We start from the raw sequence: 19,377 nt of genomic DNA, 5'->3' as shown, positions 1-19,377 counted from the left end.
TTCATTTCCAGTACAGAAATATTGGCAATCTGCAGTTTTAAAACATTCATATTTATTACTTTATCATTGTAAATATAACTACAAATAGTACACTAGATCACAAAACTACTAATATTAAAACAAATACTAACATTTGTTCAATCATATTGTAATAAATATACTAACAGCAAAAATATGTCTTTAATAATAGCTTTATCTACATGTGTGAACAAAACTTAATATTCTTTATTCATGCTTTGCTACTATATATTAATTTATACATCTGTTATTTACTTGTTTGTATGCTTGAATGCTGCTACATTTTTACAAACTCTATTCTACCTCCTGTTTTAACATATATTTCTTATTATCATCAACAATGTCATTTTTATACAAGGTATTTTAATGTGACTTGTTTATTTTATTAATACTTTCCACAAACAAATCCAGCTACAAGATTATTTTTTTCTGCTTCATGACAGAGGAAATGCCATCTAAAGTAAGTCTACCAGAAGACAGTTATTTTAGTGAGCTGCCACCTTCCAGAAACAGAAATAATCATTATTCATAGATTCACTAGTAATCTAAGGTAACAATCTTTTACTGGGAAAATAACAAGTTCAATTATAAATAAAACTGAACAAGAAATCATTAATTTCTCATTTTCATACTTTGCCACTACCATGTTGAAGTCATTGTTACATTCTTATGGCTCCAGCTTTACCAACTTACCTTACCTAAACTTTCTTTGCAAACTGTAGCAAGATCTGTGAAAAAGGAGGTACAAGCATCCTAGGAAATTTTTATCATTCTAATTTTATACAAAGTGTATATTGAGACAGTATTATTATCGTGATAGAATATATTACATCTTCTCTTTATTAAAGAGAAGATTTAAAATAAATTTAGGAAATACTGCTGTTTACTGACATAGTAAAGCAGTTGGAAAGTTTGTAAACTTAGGTTTAATGGAGTAATGAAGACAATTGGACAATATAAATTTAAAAAAGACTGTGTCAACCAACACTAAACTACAGTTTAAACAATCCTATAAAGACTCTAAAATTAGTATTTATATCATCATTTTATTTTTTTATAAGTTTTTTTATTGTAAAAAATACTATACACAGGGGTTACAATTACATTAAAGGACACTTTATCTCAACTGTCCCAGATATGCAGGAATGTTTAGACACTTGCATTCATTTTAAATTTTGTTTTAAATTACCTTCATGAAAAAGTATCCTCCTCCCAAATCAAAGACATTTCATTTTTCTAGGAAGTTCATTGGGAAAGCAGCTGCCTAATGCAAGTTGTACTATACCCATGGCATAGACAAAGGATTCACTTTGAAATTTGTGGCTGGGGTGAGAAAGAAAAGGTGTGGCATGCAGTAATTTGGAAGGAAAATTGTTTCTTTCATTTTATTATAAACTGGAAATATACACTTTGGTGCACAAAAAGATGGAAATCAAACCAATTTCTGTTAAGGCCAGATAAGGCAGAGGGAATAACTAAGGATGAGAGAAATAAACCCAATAATTTTCTTTTAAGGCTTCAGAGCTCCATATTAATTTGTGGATAACAGAAGACAATAGTCTGATGAAGAAGATCATAAGTGAAACCGATTGTCTTCTGTGTTTTCCTCAATATTTATTTAATGAGATTGGCTTAGGGAGGTCCTATTGACCACAAGTCAATTTTCCAAAACAGAGCTCAGATTATACAACTCTCAAGTGAAGGAGTTATCTGATTTTCCACCAAAACTCTCAGTCCTCAGTTTTCTGAATCTCATAAGTCAAAGTTGTACCATATTGTTCTCCAAAGACTAGGACTTTTTTTTTTATTGTAATTGAAGACTTACCAGGTTCTGGTAAAAAAAAAAAAAAGAAAAGATTATTTATTTACCTTAGTCATCTGCTGCTTTGAAATTAGTAATAGGATGAAATGACTATTTCTCAACATCATGTTTTTGTTCTTAAGCTCATTTTTTCCTGGTTCTTGAATATTATTATAATTGAACATATTACACTAATTCAAAAATGTTATTATAGGCAATGTTAGAAGTTCCTTGAGCTTTGATTTTCCATTAGTAACCAAGACTAGAACAGATAAAAGGCAGAAAGATTGGAACTTGAACTTAGATCTTCTGTTCCCCAAATGTATGCTCCTTCTATAATGAGAAGAAGTTATGTTGTAGTGATAACTCCTGCAAAACTAGAGCACTGAACAAGTAGGACAGAAATAGTTATTAGAAACAGTTAAGTGCAGTCTAAATCCCTAGTGCCCTAATCATTACATATGAAATATTTTACATAATATATTAAAGAAAGTATTACAGTAAAGAAATTACAGTCAATAGTAAAGTACCCTCTACCTACATATTACCATTAGCATTTTACCATTCTCATATTTCCGAGATGATTGCTGTTCTACTTGAAGTGAGCAATGAATTAGAAGGCAAGATTGTGAGAAGAATCAATTTTATTCAAAGTCAACCCTGAACAGTATAGGGTGGCCTTTTGCCTCCAAGAACTATATTGACAAAGGGCTGAGTATGAGAGAGCTCATATGCAGACGGAGAAATATTCCTCATCTAAATTCATATATCCTTTCTCCAGACATTGCAAAGTTCAGACATACATGACCTGGTGCAACTCTTTCATTTGCTTTTCATACAAATATATTACTTTTCTACAAGTTAATTCAGATGCTTTTATTATATAATGACATAATCACCTTCGCACTAAATGGGAGGGGGGAAACCTATAAAAGTCACCAAATGATCTCAGTCCTAAGGAAAGATGGCTTAGCATTTATCATTTTAATCAGCTCAGTGGTAATTCTCATAAGCCAAAAGGAAAAGCAAGAAGTGGAAGAGGTGGGGCGAACAAAGAAAGAATGATGGCTTTAGGTATTCCTTTTACATTTCCATAGTTTTTTTTTACAATCCTCACTTTGATGATTTCTCATCTCCAAAATGTAGATAAATTTACATTTACAAATTATTTACCTCATAGGTTTCTTTCAGGATTATCAAAGACAGCATTTAGAATGGATTAGCCAAATACTTTCAATAGTAGGAATAATAAAACCAATGAAAATGTTCTATATGTGAGTAATTCTTTGTCCTAGGAAGAGAGCAGACTCTGAGATAAAGGATCTAAATAGTTGAGCATATATTCATCACAAAAGACTAGGGTTTTCCATGTAGAAATTATTTTAAATAGATTTGGATTTACTTCACATTTCATATTTGTTAAATTTTCTGTAGGTACTTGTACAGAGTTGCTGTTCAACAGAGCAGGTTGTGAACACAATGCCTCTTGAGGAGTGTCACCCCTTTCAACATTCTCACCTTCCCCTCCCATCCTCCTTACCTCGCCTTCCTTAGTTTTTAGGTTTATGTATTGAATTATTTGTCTATGCAACTAAACAATTAATATATACAATGATCCTCATCTATGTATCTCATCAACATTTTCATCCCTCTTTGACTAACCCCTTCCCTTATTTTTGTTTCAGTTCTGTGGCATGTACAAGGCATTCCTGTCTGCATTCTACTCTTTTCCCTCATTCATTCAGATTTATTAAACTAAGAAAACTATCTTTCTTTCAAGTTCTTGAGATACCTTGAAATATATATTCAGTAACATTTTGTTTTCAGCCATCAAGGATCTACAAAATCTATGATGAGTATTCAGAAGTTGTTAATCATGAAAAGAGTTTTGTGACGCTTACAGTAGCAAGATGGGCTCTGGTCTGAATGGGAGTTTTAAAATTGATATTTCATCAAACCATCATCAATTTTGTTTGCTATCCTGACTAATGATCTCTTACGCAATTTGTTCTTCCACCAAATGAATATGGTTAACACATCTTAGAACATTCATTAAGAAAAATAATTTTAAAGTTTTTTTGTTGAAAATAGTGTTAGCATATTTGTAGATATAAAGCACAAGAAAGAGCACTGTATAGAAACAATTTTAAGGTATACTAAGGTAATACTAAATAAAAAACAAATTAGAAAGAAGATTAATGAAAGAAATAAAGAAAGTAAGAAAAGAGGGAAGAGAGAGAGAAAGAAAGGAAAAAGAAGGAAGGAAGGAAGGAAGGGAAGGAGAGAGGGAGGGAGGGAGGAAGGAAGGAAGACAGGAAGGAAGGAAGGAAGGAAGGAAGGAAAAAGGAAAAGAAGAGAAAGAAAGAGAAACGGAAGAAAGGAGGGAGAGAGAGGAAACAAGAAAGGAAAGAAAAGAATAAAGGAAGGAAGGAAGAAAAGAAAGATGAAAGGAAGAAAGGAAAGAAGAAGGAAGGAGGCAAGGAAGGAAGGAAGAAGGAAGGATAATGGAGACTCATTTGCTAAGTTCTTCGGTAAGAGATTGCAATGTCATTTCATAGACTCAATTGATGCAAAGTAACACTATTTTGTCATTTTATAGTATATTTTAAATGCATTGGCGTTAGAGAAATAGATGCAATAATAAGGTGATAAAGAAACAGACATTATTATTTAACACTGGTTCTCATGAAATCTCAATATTTTCAATTAGTGGGAAAAGCAATTACAAACATCTATAGTGAGACTCATAATCTAAAAAGGGACTGTGTGGGCACCTACCTTGTGAGTTCTTATTTCTATTTATTTTCACAGAATACAACAGATAGGTAATTGCCCAGGGCTCTTCTAGCAAAGTAGAAAAATAAAATGATGGTAGACAATATAAAGATTTCCTTAGGAAAACTTTGGAAGTATCCCTTGATTGTTTTAAAGTTTAATATACTTTATAGGAATAAAATACAATAAAATCCTCCAATCAGAATTAACCTTAAGGCAAGTAAACTGATAAACCTATCCTATATAGTCCAGAAATTCCAATCAAAATGAACTAAACTCTAATGAAAAAATTCCATTTTCAGTTTCAACCAATATGAAGGTTTACTCTCCAATAAATATTGAACAGTATCTTGGATACTTTTAAAAGAACGTGTTTAAAAGTGCTTGATAATCAGGGCAAGTATGGCTCACGCCTGTAATCCTAGCTGCTCAGGATGCCGAGATCTGAGGATCGCCATCAAAGCCAGCCCGGGCAGGAAAGACCATGAGACTTTTATCTCCAATAAACCACTAGAAAACCAGAACTGGTGCTGTTGCTCAAATGGTAGAGCGCCGGCCCTGAGCTGAAGAGCTGAGGGACAGCACCCAGGCCCAGAGTTCAAACCCTGGATGTTCAGGTCTGTATTCTCTTAAAACAATACAACTGCTTAAGAGGTAAAGGATCATGGTCTGAACCAGCCATTACAAAAGCCTGAGACCCTATTCAAAAAATTTTTTTAAAAAGGAAGGGGATTTTCAAGTAATAGAGTATTTGCCAAAAAGTGTGCAAGATGCTAAGTTCAAAACCCTGTTAAAAATTATCATGTACTAAACTTAACATAATCTTTCCTAGTCATATGTACATAATTTTTTACCTTTGTGATTGCCCCAAATAGGGACACAAGTGGTTTTTTTTCTTTCTTGCTATTGTTTCTAACGTATTTATTTATTTTATTTTTTTTCCTTTTTTCTTTTTTTTTGTGAACATACTGTACAGAGGGGTTACAATTACATGGGCAGGATAATGCGTACATTTCTTATCAAGCATTGCAGCCTCCTCCTTTGTTTACCCTTCACATCCCTTCCCAACCGCCCCCACCCACCAAATCTTCCCACCACCCCCAACCTCCCCCCCTCCCCGCACCAACGTTGTAAAGCTCGTTTTCAACATGACAACTTGTACTTCTCATTGTTGCAACAGGTCCATCTGTATCCTTAAACAACTTGTTTTTCCCATCTCCTCCACAAGTTATACTAACATCAAATACAGTGAAAGCAGGGGTTATACAGTGGAGGAGGGACATATAAAGCAACAAAGAAATAATCTTATAAATGCGTTAGAAACCAATGCATGAAAGAAAAAAACATTAAAATATATATCTAAGGGTTCATTTTCCTAACATCACATTATCTGACCTTTTCCGCTTGACTCAAACATATACTAGATATTGCAAATAAGGGATACCAAGGGACCTATGTTTCCTTGGGCCTGGCTTATTTCACTTAATATAATTTTTTCCAAGTTTTTCCATTTCCTAACAAATGGGGCAATGCCATTCTTTCTAATGGAGGCATAGAAGTCCATTGTGTATATATACCACATTTTCTTCATCCATTCATCTACTGAGGGGCATCTGGTTGGTTCCAGATCTTAGCTATGGTAAATAATGCTGCAATAAACATAGTTGTGCTGGTAGCTTTAGTGTGGTCTTGTTTGTTAACATTTGGGTAAATGCCTAAAAGTGGGATTGCTGGGTCATAGGGGAGCTCTATGTGAAGTCTTTTGAGGAACCTCCATACTGCTTTCCAAAGTGGTTGAACAAGTTTACATTCCCACCAACAATGAAGTAAGGTTCCCTTCTGTCCACATCCCCTCCAGCATCTGTTGTTGTTAGAGTTCTTGATTTTTGCCATTCTAACTGGAGTGAGGTGGTATCTCAATGTTGTTTTGATTTGCATTTCTTTTATGGCTAGGGATGTTGAGCATTTCTTCATGTGTCTATTGGCCATCCTTCTTTCTTCTTCAGAGAAGTTTCTCTTCAAGTCTTTAGCCCACTTATTTATTTAGCAGTTGTTTCTTTGAGGATTTGTTGTTGGGGGATTTAATTTTTTGAGTTCCAAGTATATTTTAGATATGAGATCCTTGTCCGTTGTATGGCTAGTGAAGATCTTCTCCCAATCTGTGGACTTTCTATTAATCTTGCTAGCTATGTCCTTTGCCATGAAGAAGCTCTGCAACTTCATGCAATCCCATTTGTCCAACCTTTCTTTGATTTGTTGTGTTTCCGGGTCTCTATTCAGAAAATTTCAGCTTGAGCCAAGGAGACCTAGGGTTTCTCCTACTCCATCCTGTAATGTTTTCAGAATGTCTGCTTTGACTTCGAGGTCTTTGATCCATTTGGAGTTGATTCTGGTGCAGGGTGATATATAAGGATCTAGCTTTAGTTTTCTACAAGTAGTTAACCAGTTTTCCCAGCACCATTTACTGAAGAGGCTGTCTGTCTTCCATTCTATTGTTTTAGCTCCCTTATCGAAGATTAGATCCCTATAGGTCTATAGGTTCATTTCTGGGTTTTCAACTCTATTCCATTGGTCCTGAGGTCTGTTCTTATGCCAATACCAAGCTGTTTTGATTACTATGGCTTTATAGTAGAGTTTGAAATTTGGTATTGATATTCCTCCAGCAGTGTTCTTTCCGTTGAGGAGCGTTTTTGCTATTTGGGGTCTTTTATTGTTCCATATGAATTTTTGGATTGCCTCTTCTATTTCCTTGAAGAATGAGGTTGGAATTTTGATTGGTATCGCATTGAATTTGTAGATAGCTTTAGGAAGTATTGCCATTTTCACGATGTTAACCTTTCCAATCCAGGAGCATGGGAGGTTTTGCCATTTTCTAAGTTCTGTTTTAATTTCCTTTTTCAAGATTTTAAAGTTTTCATCATAGAGGTCCTTCACTTCTTTGGTTAAGTTAATTCCTAGGTATTTTATTTTTTTGTGGGTCTATTACAAATGGAGTTGCTTTCCTAATTTCAGCCACACTTTTCTCATTGTTGGTATACAGAAAAGCCATTGATTTTGGGGAGTTTATATTATACCCTGCTACTTTGCCAAAGTTTTGAATCACCTTGAGTAATTTGGGAGTGGAGTCTATGGGATTCTTTAAATACAAGATCATGTCATCTGCAAAGAGGGAGAGTTTTATTTCTTCTTTCCCTATTTGGATCCCCTTTATGTTTGCATCTTGTCTTATTGCTGTAGCTAGGCATTCTAGTACTAGATTGAAGAGAAGTGGAGAGAGTGGACATCCTTGTCTTGTTCCTGAGTTAAGAGGAAATGGCTTTAGTTTTTCACCATTAAGTATAATGCGGGCTGTAGGTTTGTCATATACAGCCTTTATTGTATTGAGGAATGTTCCATGGATTCCTAATTTTTCCAAAACCTTCATCATAAAGGGTGTTGGATCTTTTCGAATGCTTTTTCTGCATATATTGAGATAACCATGTGGTTCTTATTTTTGCTCCTGTTGATGTGATGAATAATATTAATTGATTTGCATATATTGAACCAGCTTTGCATCCCTGAAATGAATCCTGTTTGATCATGGTGTATGATTTTTTGGATGAATTGTTGAATTCGATTGTCCAAAATTTTGTTGAGAAGTTTTGCATCAATGTTCATCAAAGAAATGGGTCTATAGTTCTCTTTCTTTGATGAGTCCCTGCCTGGTTTTGGGATGAGGGTTATGATGGCTTCATAGAATGTGTTCAGTAGTGAACTTTCTCTTTCAAATTCATTGAAGAGTTGGAGGAGTATTGGCGTGAGCTCTGCTTTGAAGTCCTTGTAGAATTCTGCTGTAAAACCATCTGGTCCTGGACTTTTCTTAGCTGGGAGGTCTCTTATTGCTGTTTCTATTTCAGTGCTTGATATGAGCCTGTTAAGATGGTTTAACTCATCTTGGTTTAGTTTTGGGATGTCAGTATTTGCTAGGAAAAGGTCCATTTCTGACAAGTTCTCAAACTTATTAGCATAAAGTTTTGAGAAGTATTCCCTTATAATGTTCTGAATCTTGTTTGTTTCCATGGTGATGTTTGCATTCTCATCTCTGAATTTTGTTTATGTGGGTGTGTTCTCTTCTTTTTCTGATAGGATTTGCTAAGGGTCTGTCAATTTTGTTAATTTTTTCGAAGAACCAACTCTTTGTTTTGTTGATTCTTTCTATAGTTTTTTTGGATTCTAATTAATTTAATTCTCATTTAATTTTAATTATTTCTTTCCGTCTACTGGATTGGGGTTTTTCTTGCTGCTCTTTTTCAAGGAAGTTTAGATGTGTCATTAAATTGTTAGTTTCAGATCTCTCCAATTCGTTGATGCAGGAGCTCAGGGCTATAAATGTGCCTTTGCTGTGTCCCAGAGGAGCTGGTAATTTGTGTGTTCATTTTTGTTGAATAGCATGAACATTTGAATTTCCTTTCTAATCTCTTCCATGACTCACTCCTGATTCAGCAGTATGTTGTTCAGCCTCCATGAGTTACTGGACTTTCTTTGGTGGCTTTTGGTGTTGAGTTCTAGTTTTATTCCCTTGTGGTCAGAGAGAATGCATGGTATAACTTCAGTGTTTCTGAATTTAGACAAGTTTGCTTTGTGGCCTAAAATGTGGTCTATTTTAGAAAACGTTCCATGTGCTGCTGAGGAAAACGTGTATTCTGATGCTGCTGGGTGAAATGTTCGGTAGATGTCTGTTAAGTCGAGTTGATCTATACAGCTCTTTAGATCTGCGGTTTCTCTGTTGAGTTTTTGCCCAGTTGATCTATCTAGTGGGGAGAGTGGTGTGTTAAAATCCCCAACAAATAATGTCTTTGGATCTATGTGGGTTTTGAGGGAAAGTAGTGTTTCTTGGATAAATTTAGGTGCTCCATTGTTTGGCGAATAGATATTTAGAATTGTAATATCCTCCTGAAGGAGAGATCCTTTAATTAGTATGTAGCGACCTTCTTTATCTCTTCTCAGGAATTTTAATTTGAAGTCTATTTTATCTGATATTAGGATTGCAACTCCCGCCTGTTTATGGGGGCCGTTTGCTTGGTAGATTTTGCTCCAGCCTTTAACATTGAAAATGTGTTTGTTTTTATGGGCAAGATGTGACTCCTGAATGCAGCAGATAGAAGCGTCTTGTTTTTTAATCCAACTAGACAGTCTATGTTGCTTAATTGGAGAGTTAAGTCCGTTAACGTTTAGAGATAGGACTAAGAGGTATTTGGGAGTTCCTGCCATGTTATCCACCTTCTTGCCGGTTGTGAAAACTGGGTTCTTCCTATGGTTCTTGGATTCTCAGTTTGGGTGCAGTTTCTTGGCCTTTATTGTGGTCTTGTTGGTTTTCTAGGTGTAGGACATCTTTAAGAATCTTTTGTAGGGCTGGTTTGGTGGAGATGTATTGTTTCAATTTTTCTTTGCTATGGAAGGTTTTTATTTGGCCTTCAGTTATGAAGGAGGATTTAGCTAGGTACAGTATTCTTGGTTGATAGTTGTTTGTTTTAGGGCATGGCATACATCATTCCAGGCTCTTCTTGCTTTGATTGTCTCTGCTGAGAAATCTGAGGTGGTTCTTATTGGTTTCCCTTTATAGGTGATTAATCTTTTCTCCTTGACAGCTTTTAGGGTCTTTTCCTTGGTCTGAGTTGATCCTGTGTGGATTATAATGTGACTTTGAGATGTCCAATTCTGGTCTGGTCTATTTGAGGTTCTAAAAGCTTCCTGTATCTGAATAGGCCTATCTTTTGCATGTTTGGGAAGTTCTCTGCTAGGATCCTGTTAAACAAATTTCCTAGACCATTAACTTCTGTTTCTAGGTGTTCCTCTACACCCATTATCCTTAGATTAGGCCTTCTGATGGTGTCTTCCAAGTGTTGGATAGATCTATCATATTTCTTGGACTTGTCTTGGATGGTTGTATGTTCTTTCTCTATAATATCTAGGCTGTCTTCAATCCTGAGATTCGATCTTCTGCATGGCCTAACCTGCTTTTAAGGCTTTCTACTTTGTTTTTTTTCTCTTTCCTTCTAATTGGTCAGCTTTGATGGATTCAAATTCTTTGTGGAAAGCTTTGTTTTAGATCTTGTGTGAACTTCTTTACTTCCTTAATTTGGTGTTCAGTGTTTATTCTCAAATCACTTAGTTGATTCATTATGGTTTCCTTGGACTCCCATTCCTTCTGTTGGGTTCCATTCAGCATTCCCTTTGTGGTCTCCCTGACTTCCTTCAGCTCTTCGTTAATGGAATCCATGAATGCCTTTAATGATCTTTGTGTATTCTCTTCCTGCACTCTCAATTCCTGTATTACTCTTTGATTAGCTTCCTCCTTTAGTGGATTCCTGTATTTCTCTTTGAGTGTTCTCAGCCTGTTCACGCAGCCATTCCTGTCTTTCTCTTTGAGTATTCTCAAGCTCCTCAAGCTAATCCTGTATCAGTTTTTGAGTAGCTTCCTCATGCTTATGATATTCCTGTATAAACTTTTGGATTGCCTCCTCTCTCTCCCTATCATGCTCATACAGAGTCCTTTGTATGTTTTCAAACTTTTCATTTATCATGTTTGCCACAGTGTTTGTAGAGCTATTGGGAACTTTCCTCTGGATTATTCATTATCTGTTCTGTCCCCTGATTATCAAGATTGGGAATTGAGATACCCAGACTTGCCATTTTTCTAGTGTTTTTCCAGCTTACTTTTGCCCATTTGAGATGAAAATAGTACCAGTTTTGGCTAGAACATTATCTTAAGGCAAGCATCAACCAAAGTCTGAATTTGCACAGTCAATAGTCTACAGATACAATCTAGTTCAACAGGTACATCTATTCAACATCAAACAACTATATGTTAATGGGCTATGAACCGCAAGGAATAATTTGGAAAACCAGAATTATTAGGGTTAGGGAGAGATGTGGGTAAAAAATAGGAATAGATTGATGTGGGAAGGCACAGGGAGAGTTAACTAAGTCTTAATCTCAAAGCAGGAAATAGGTTGGGTAGTATGAAAGTAGAGAGAGAGAAAAAAAGAAGAAAGGGAAAGGGAAAAGAAAAGAGACCAGAAAAAAATAGAAAAGTAAAAATTAATAATATTATGCCAATCACAAAACTATCTATTTAGAGAAGAATGTGAATATATTGAGAGAAAGGGAGGGCTATAAAGGAGATGTGAAAAACTTAAAAATAAAAATGCTTAAAATATTATATAGGTATAAAGAGATAATACTGCTATTAAGGAATTTAAGTCTCAGAAGTTTTGGATTGAGTAATAAATTTGTGGATTAAGTGTGTACACAATGGCGGATAGGGTCTAATAATCAACTATGGGTTTATCTGAGGATGTGCAGGACAAGAATTAAGTCACATAAAGAAGAACGAAAGAGAGGAAAAGGTGAAAAGGATAAGAAAGGAAGAAAAAAAGATCAGAAGTTCAGTTGAGCTAAACAAAAAACAAGAAGATAATTAAAGAAGAAAAAAAGAAAAAGAAAACAAAAAAGAAAGAAAAACGCACACTCATGTATCCCTAAAATAAAAATTATAAGAGGAAAAAAGAGTTACTGGAAAACAATTTTTTCCAAAAAGGCAAAATTACAGATTAAAAAAGGTTTTAGAAAAGAAAAAAAAAATTTTATATAAGAAGAAGAAGAAGAAGAAGAAGAGAAGAGAAGAAGAAGAAGAAGAAGAAGAAGAAGAAGAAAGAAGAAGAAGAGAGAAGAAGAATGAAGAAGAAGAAGAAGGAAGAAGAAGAAGAAGAAGAAGAAGAAGAAGAAAGAAGAAGAAGAAGAAGAAGAAGAAGAAGAAGAAGAAGAAAGAAGAAAGAAGAAGAAGAAGAAGAAGAAGAAGAAGAAGAAGAAGAAGAAGAAGAAGAAGAAGAAGAAGAAGAAGAAGAAGAAGAAGAAGAAGAAGATGAAGAAGAAGAAGAAGAAGAAGAAGAAGAAGAAGAAGAAGAAGAAGAAGAAGAAGAAGAAGAAGAAAGAAGAGAGAAGAAGAAGAAGAAGAAGAAGAAGAAGAAGAAGAAGAAGAAGAGAAGAAGAAGAAGAAGAAAGAAGAAGAAGAAGAAGAAGAAGAAGAAGAAGAAGAAGAAGAAGAAGAAGAAGAAGAAGAAGAAGAAGAAGAAGAAGAAGAAAAAGTTCTTTGATTTTTTTTGGAGGGTTGGGAAAAAATCCTGTATCTCCCTTGTGTCCGTAACCAGCCTCTTGTTGGAGTCTCTGGTCTGCTTGTGGCTTGGTTGGTTTCTTAAGTCAGTTTGTTCGAACAGGCAGAAAAATGCTCTGCTTTACCCAGGATTTTGCGATCCTCCTCCCAGGCTAGTTCAATGGGAGGCAGATTTGCTTTGAGTATCACAAAAGAGGGAGATGCAGTGATGAGGCTAGGTTCTGGGTAGAGTTGAGGCCTTTCAACAAACAGTAGCTTTTTCCGGGGGCTAGTTTGTGAAAAACTCACAGAGCCCAGCCTGGAGCCATTCTCAGGGTTTCTGTTTACTGAATTTCAATTGATTGTCAAGGCTGCTAGAGAGAGGGGCAGCCTCTGGCTCTGTTTACCCTGTGAAGAAAGCCACTCCTAGGGCTGGCACCTGAGCTGGGTGACTTTTCCCTGGGTGGAGCTGAGTCTGGCAGGTCACGCCACTGTTAAGTTCTTGCGACCTGCTAAATGACTCGTTTTATTCCAAGGCTTGAGTTGGAGCTAGCACCTCAGCTGAGCTTTGTGGGTATCCAAGATGGAGATCTCCGGTACTGGGGGGGAGGGGTGGCCTTCCTCCTCTGCTCCCTGAGAAGGAGTGAGGACGTCAGGCTTATACTCACTCCGAGTCTTGGTTCCTGGGTCATCTCTGGTCTGGGAACTGCAGGATGAAGATGTCCACTCCTTGTCAGTTCTTGCTAGTGTTGAGTAGAATCCGCTTGCCCACTGCATCTGGCTCCTTCGTCCCGGACTCTCTGTGGCTCAGGTATGGTGCCTGCGATTGCCGCTGCCACAGCTGCCACCAGCCGTCGGCTGCCAGCCGCCGTCGCTGCCGCAGCTGCTGTCAAGAGCTCAGATGTGTCTCCTTGCCTAGATTTTCCCTCTCTAGCCTGACTCTCTGTCCTGTGATGGCACACTTGGTGTGATTCTCTGGCTTAGGACTGTTCACTGGAACTCTAAAACTGCTTTCTATGGGAGAGCTTGTTTAGACTCCAGCTTCTCCTCTGCTATCTTCCCGAACCGCCCTCTAACGTATTTATAATGTACCATGTGATTTTTTTGTTTCTTTTGTATTTTCTCCCTCCATGGTATAACCCAGGTTTTCACCGTATTTGATTCTGTCTTGTATATACATTTTTCTAATTTGGGGAGGGGGAAGGGAACCACAAAATGCTGAAATAAGGATACAGGTTGACCCACTGTAACAATGAGATGCACAAGACACTATGTTGAAAACGAACTTTACAATTTAAGTGGGGGTTGGGAAGGGTGGTGGAGGGGTGGGGGAGGATGTAGTTGTGGAGGTGGAGGGAAAGGATGGTAGGGGAAAAACAAAGGAGATAACAATGCTTGATAAGAAATGTACTCATTACCTTACTGTTCCTCTGTACAGTATTTTTATAATAAAAAAACATATGAAAAAATAATCATGTATTAATTGTAGAATGGCTTTGAAAGGCTTCTCCTTTAAAATGAATAAATATCAAGTCTTTGAAGAAGAAAATCAAGCAAGGATAATTGTTAATTAGTTACAATCAAATAGGGAATTTGTAAGGTAAAAATTGAAAGTTACTAACTTTACAGTAAACAGAAATGAAAATATAAAGAATAAAAATAGATGCATATCTTTTGACCTTATTTGCTCATTGTAGACATGTACTAGTTACTGCAAATAAAGGAAACCATGGGACCTATGTTCTAGATGATGTTAAGCTAAATGAAGCCCAAGACAGGAATACGAGTGTTTTTTTTTTCTTTCTTGCTATTGTTTTTAACGTACTTGTAATGCACTATGTGATTCTCTTGTTGCTTTTGTATGTTCCTCCCTCACGGTATAAACCCCTGTTTTCACTGCATCTGATTCTGATGTCCTGCTTCTTGTATATATATTTTTATGTGGGGGGGAAGGGATATAACAAAATGCTTAAATAGGGATACAGGTTCACCCATTGTAACAATGAGATGTACAAGACACTGTTGAAAACGAACTTTACAATTTGGGGGCGGGAGCGGAGGGAGGAGTTGGGGAGGTAGAGAGGGAAGGGATGGTAGAGGAAAAACAAAGAAGTTAGCAATGCTCCATAAGAAATGTACTCATTACCCTAATCATGTAACTGTAACCCCTCTGTACAGTATTTTACAATAAAAATATATATGGAAACAAAAATAAAAATAAATTAAAAACGTAAAAATGGTATTTGGGAAAAGTAAAGTGAAATCACATCTCAATAAGAAGAACTATAAGTCAGTCTCATAAGGCATACTACTCAGAAATTCCCAAGGTGAAAATAAGTTTTAAGTATAGCATCACACAGAGTGATTGAAAAAAGATTGAACCAAAATAAATCCAAACATAAGATGGCAATTTTCAATTTATATTATTTACAGTATAGTTATATTAATATTTTCCCCTAGTCATGGTGCAAGTCTACACTCCAACATATTTAAATTTAATTACATAAACTAACGATATTTATAGTTGAAAGAAGAAATGTTCATTCACAGAAATTGATGAAATAAGCGTCTAGACTATACAAATAAAATGGATACCAGCAAATGAGAGAGACAATGAGGGAAAAAAAAACACTATCATATGGTGAAACGATCACACTAGCCAAACATATGTGAATTATATCAAAAGACTTAGGATAGGAATAAGAGAAAGGCAAGTTACATTATATTTCTTTTTATCATTAGAAGATTATTGCTAGGAAAGTGTATGAGCTATGCAGAGAAGAATATTCTTGGACACAGCTGGCAAAGAAGGGAGTGTTAGACACCATCAGGAAATAAATCTGCTAGAAGTAATGATATTAGTATTTTATGTCTTGTCATCAATATTTGCTGGCCTAATCCCCAGGGGCTATTTTTTTCACACTTAAAAGGGGATATTAGTATGCTGTCAATTTCAATGATAGTCATCCTCACAGAGAACTGATAGCAAATCATTATTCATAATTAGGGAAATATATTAGAAATATGTATACAGAAATCTGAGAACTGTGATTCATACTGATAAGCTTAGCTATCCAGATGTTGGGCTTCAGAATTTCAATCAAAGCCAGTCCTTATAGATATGTCCTTGAAACTGTTATCTCCAATTAACCAGCAAAAAGCTGTTGGTATTGGAGTTTGAAAATCAGGGTGAGCATTTACAAGGTAAGTACTCTGCCACTCAAATGACACAGCCAGGCCTTTTTATTTTAATTTTTCTCTATGAGATCAGATCTCTATGTCCAGAATCACCTGGACTTCAATCCTCACACTTTTGCTTCCCCTCAGTTGCTAAAAATAATAGATGTGCACCGCTGTGCCCAGCCATCTGTGGAAATGGAGTCTTGTGATTTTGTTTTTTCTGGCTGGCCTAAAACCTTGATTTCCCCCATTGTCTACCTCCAAGTTTTAGTAAGTTTGCAGTTTTGAGCCATTGTATCTAGCCCTACAAACTTTCTAATTATTGTTATTATGCTTTTTTTTCTTATAGGTAGCCACTGAAAATAGAAAATGCTATCTAGCACATGTGACCTGTAAATATTTTAGACATATGTTCCTTGAACAGTTGTCTCAGCCCTGGAATTGTTCTAAAGTAAGAGAAAACCATGATAGACTTTTGGATATCTCCCTGGAGCTAATATATAGGTAAAAATGCTCAAGTCCAAGTCTTGACAAATAAAGTTTCCTCTGTAACTTTATCCCTCAGTCTTGAACCATGAGTGTGATACTGGCAGTAAGTACCATTGACCTGTGAAGTGAAGAGTGAGATCAGGATTAATTAAACCAAACTATAAGTTATTTGGGGAAAATTTCCTTCTACACAAAACTTTCTCTTCACTGAATGCTTTATTACTAACAATGCATTATGGAAGGCATTCTTTTATTTATAAATGCATAAATGTATATGGCCATTTTATTTCTATATAGTAATTCTATGTTTACATTATGTATATATATATATCCATCATATAGATATATGCACAATGAATATAATGATATCTAGATGACATGCTTTGCCTTCTTATTTTTGTACCTGTTAGAGTTTAGAACTCAATCTCTTACCTCACACCTCACCCAAACCTATGTACTTAAATGTCTGATTAGTAGTCTGTGATGCTTTTAGAAGTAGAGCCTTGTGGAAAGAAGTTAGCTTGTAATTGGAACTACGTTGTAATTGAAATTTGTTTACTCTACAACCAAGGTTATTTTGTGGCTTTCCCTTGTCTTCCAAATCGCAATAAACAGATATTTATCACCTTGATTTTAATCAAACAATTGTAAATGGGCATTAAGGGAATATTTTTCTTTGGATTCCTCAGCTGAATGTTTGTTAGGCTGTGAGCCAAGCCATTCTTACTTCTTTAATATTCTTAGTAATTAATCCACACAGTGCCATTATTGTTCATTCTGTTCTACATCTGGACTAAGGAGCACATACTGATTAATTACCTCCCAATTTTATTAGTCATGTTTCATCACTAATACAAAATATATTTCTAGTCTTGGAGGGTGAGTCAAGTTTTAAGTGCCGTTCATCAGATCTTATTGTGGCTGTGTAAGTCCTTCCTGTACTGAACAAAACCAAAGGATTCAGTCTCTGGTTACAGTCATGTCAGGTTGTGACAATGAAATCATCTCAACTTTTATCATCATACTTTGAATTTTTCTCAAAAACTCTCACAGCTAGCATGATAGCAATCTGGTTCTCAGAGTCCTCTTGGAGACAGATTAAAGACAATCTGACTATCCACATTAATAAATGAAAAAACAACTAGAAATATTAAATGAGCTATAAGTTTAATGTCAGAAACCAGTTGGAGCTCAGAGCCTTACAATTATAAGGCAAACATTCTACGACTTGAGCCACATATCCAACCCTTTAATAAATATAATTTTAAAAACTGATAGCATGATACTTTAGTTCTAAAATTCTTATAATTTTCAACAGATAGAGATATAATCCAAATAGTAGTAAACTTGGAATTTTTTAACATTTTACTGCATATCTCAGAATTTAGTAGAAATTTCTGTTTAGGAAGTTCACTTGATGCTGTGTGTGTGTGTGTGTGTGTGTGCACGCGTGCACTAGGGCTTGAAATCAGGAGATCAATGCTGAAATCAGGACATCAATCAATGCTGCTGCTCTACAACTACAGTCACTCCTCAACTCTCAGCATTTTTTTTGCTAGTTAGTTGTAGATAGGAATAACAAGGATTTCCCTCTTTAGGCTGGCTTGGAACCTCAGATCTCAGCTTCTTGAATAGCTAGTATTGCAGACATGAGCCACCAGCCCTGGCTTCAGCTGACTTTTATCCTATATACATTGTTTCTCCATAGAAGGTGTAACTAAAGGATAAAAGAAGTGTGTGTCCAAGTATAAAGGAGAAAATGGCTAATAGACAGCTGTGTGGGATATGTAATTTTGAGGAGAGTTTAACAATCAAAAGAAAGGTGACATTCTTTTGTCACATAAACCTCCAATCAGGGAAGTAATGTTCCATCATCAGCCGTCACTCAGAGAACAAGATGGAATTTAGTGTTAAGGTTTTGTTTTGTATTTACTTGCTGAATATTTTTATTATCTTTCAGTAGTTGTAAAAAGAAGTTGCCATTCAACAAAGGAGTTTATGAAAACTCTGTCTTAATCAGTATTGCCCCTTTCAACATTCCCACCCATGCCCCCAAAGCCACTCCCTCCCTCCCTTCTTTTAGCTTATATATTAAATATTTCTGACATGTAACAAAGCAGCAGTTCATGTATGCAATAGGTCTTGATCTATGTCATCCCTTCAGCATCTTCACCCACTTCCCCTTATTTTTCTCAATTCCATGGTATATACAATGAATTCTCTTTTCTCTTTGCATTGTGTTGAAATAATCTTTAGTCCTATTTTTCTTTCACAGCAGGGATTTCATGAAGGTACACAATAGCAATATCATTACAGATGTTTTTTCATGGCAGAGACAGCTGAGCTCTTCCACAGGAAGCCATGAAGCCATGAAGAACTTCATTCACACAGATGCAATTGAAGCAAGTCATCATATGATCGCTCTCTTTCCTTCACACTCCTTCCTATATGGACCTGTCTCAGCGATGAGCAGCATCATAGTTGTAAACTGATGCAGAGTTTATACATTAGTATCCTTACTCATAAGCTAATATACGTATAAGTTAGAATCACACATTTCTTTTGAAAATGGAAAATTCATCCGTGTGTTAGAGAGATCATCTTGTACTTCTCTAGGACTTCGGGTCCTTCTTCATTACATGGGGATGATTTTCTTTCGGATACAATTTATTTAGCCATAAATCTCTTAGAATGTCAGACAGTACCAGCATGTCTATACTATCTTAGGATTTCTATGTTACATCCAAAATACATGCCTTTATGCAACTTGCTTTTATTTTAAAAGATATGATCTTCTAGGAGTTACAGTTTCTGTAGGTTACTATATGAAAGCCTAATCTTTCACTTGCTAAGCCAAAACATCTTGTACATATAGGGAAGAATTTCCAAGTGACAGGTCAATAGTATTAGTGGGTACAACAGTTCACTTTCTATAAAATATGAATAGCATACAGGTTTGCACAAAACTTGTGAAAAATCTCTT

Source organism: Dipodomys spectabilis, unplaced genomic scaffold, assembly GCF_019054845.1.
Source record: "Dipodomys spectabilis isolate Male_0828 unplaced genomic scaffold, ASM1905484v1 ptg000026l, whole genome shotgun sequence".
NCBI lineage: Eukaryota > Metazoa > Chordata > Mammalia > Rodentia > Heteromyidae > Dipodomys > Dipodomys spectabilis.
The sequence above is the reverse complement of the archived record's forward strand: the minus strand, read 5'-3'. Positions refer to the sequence as shown.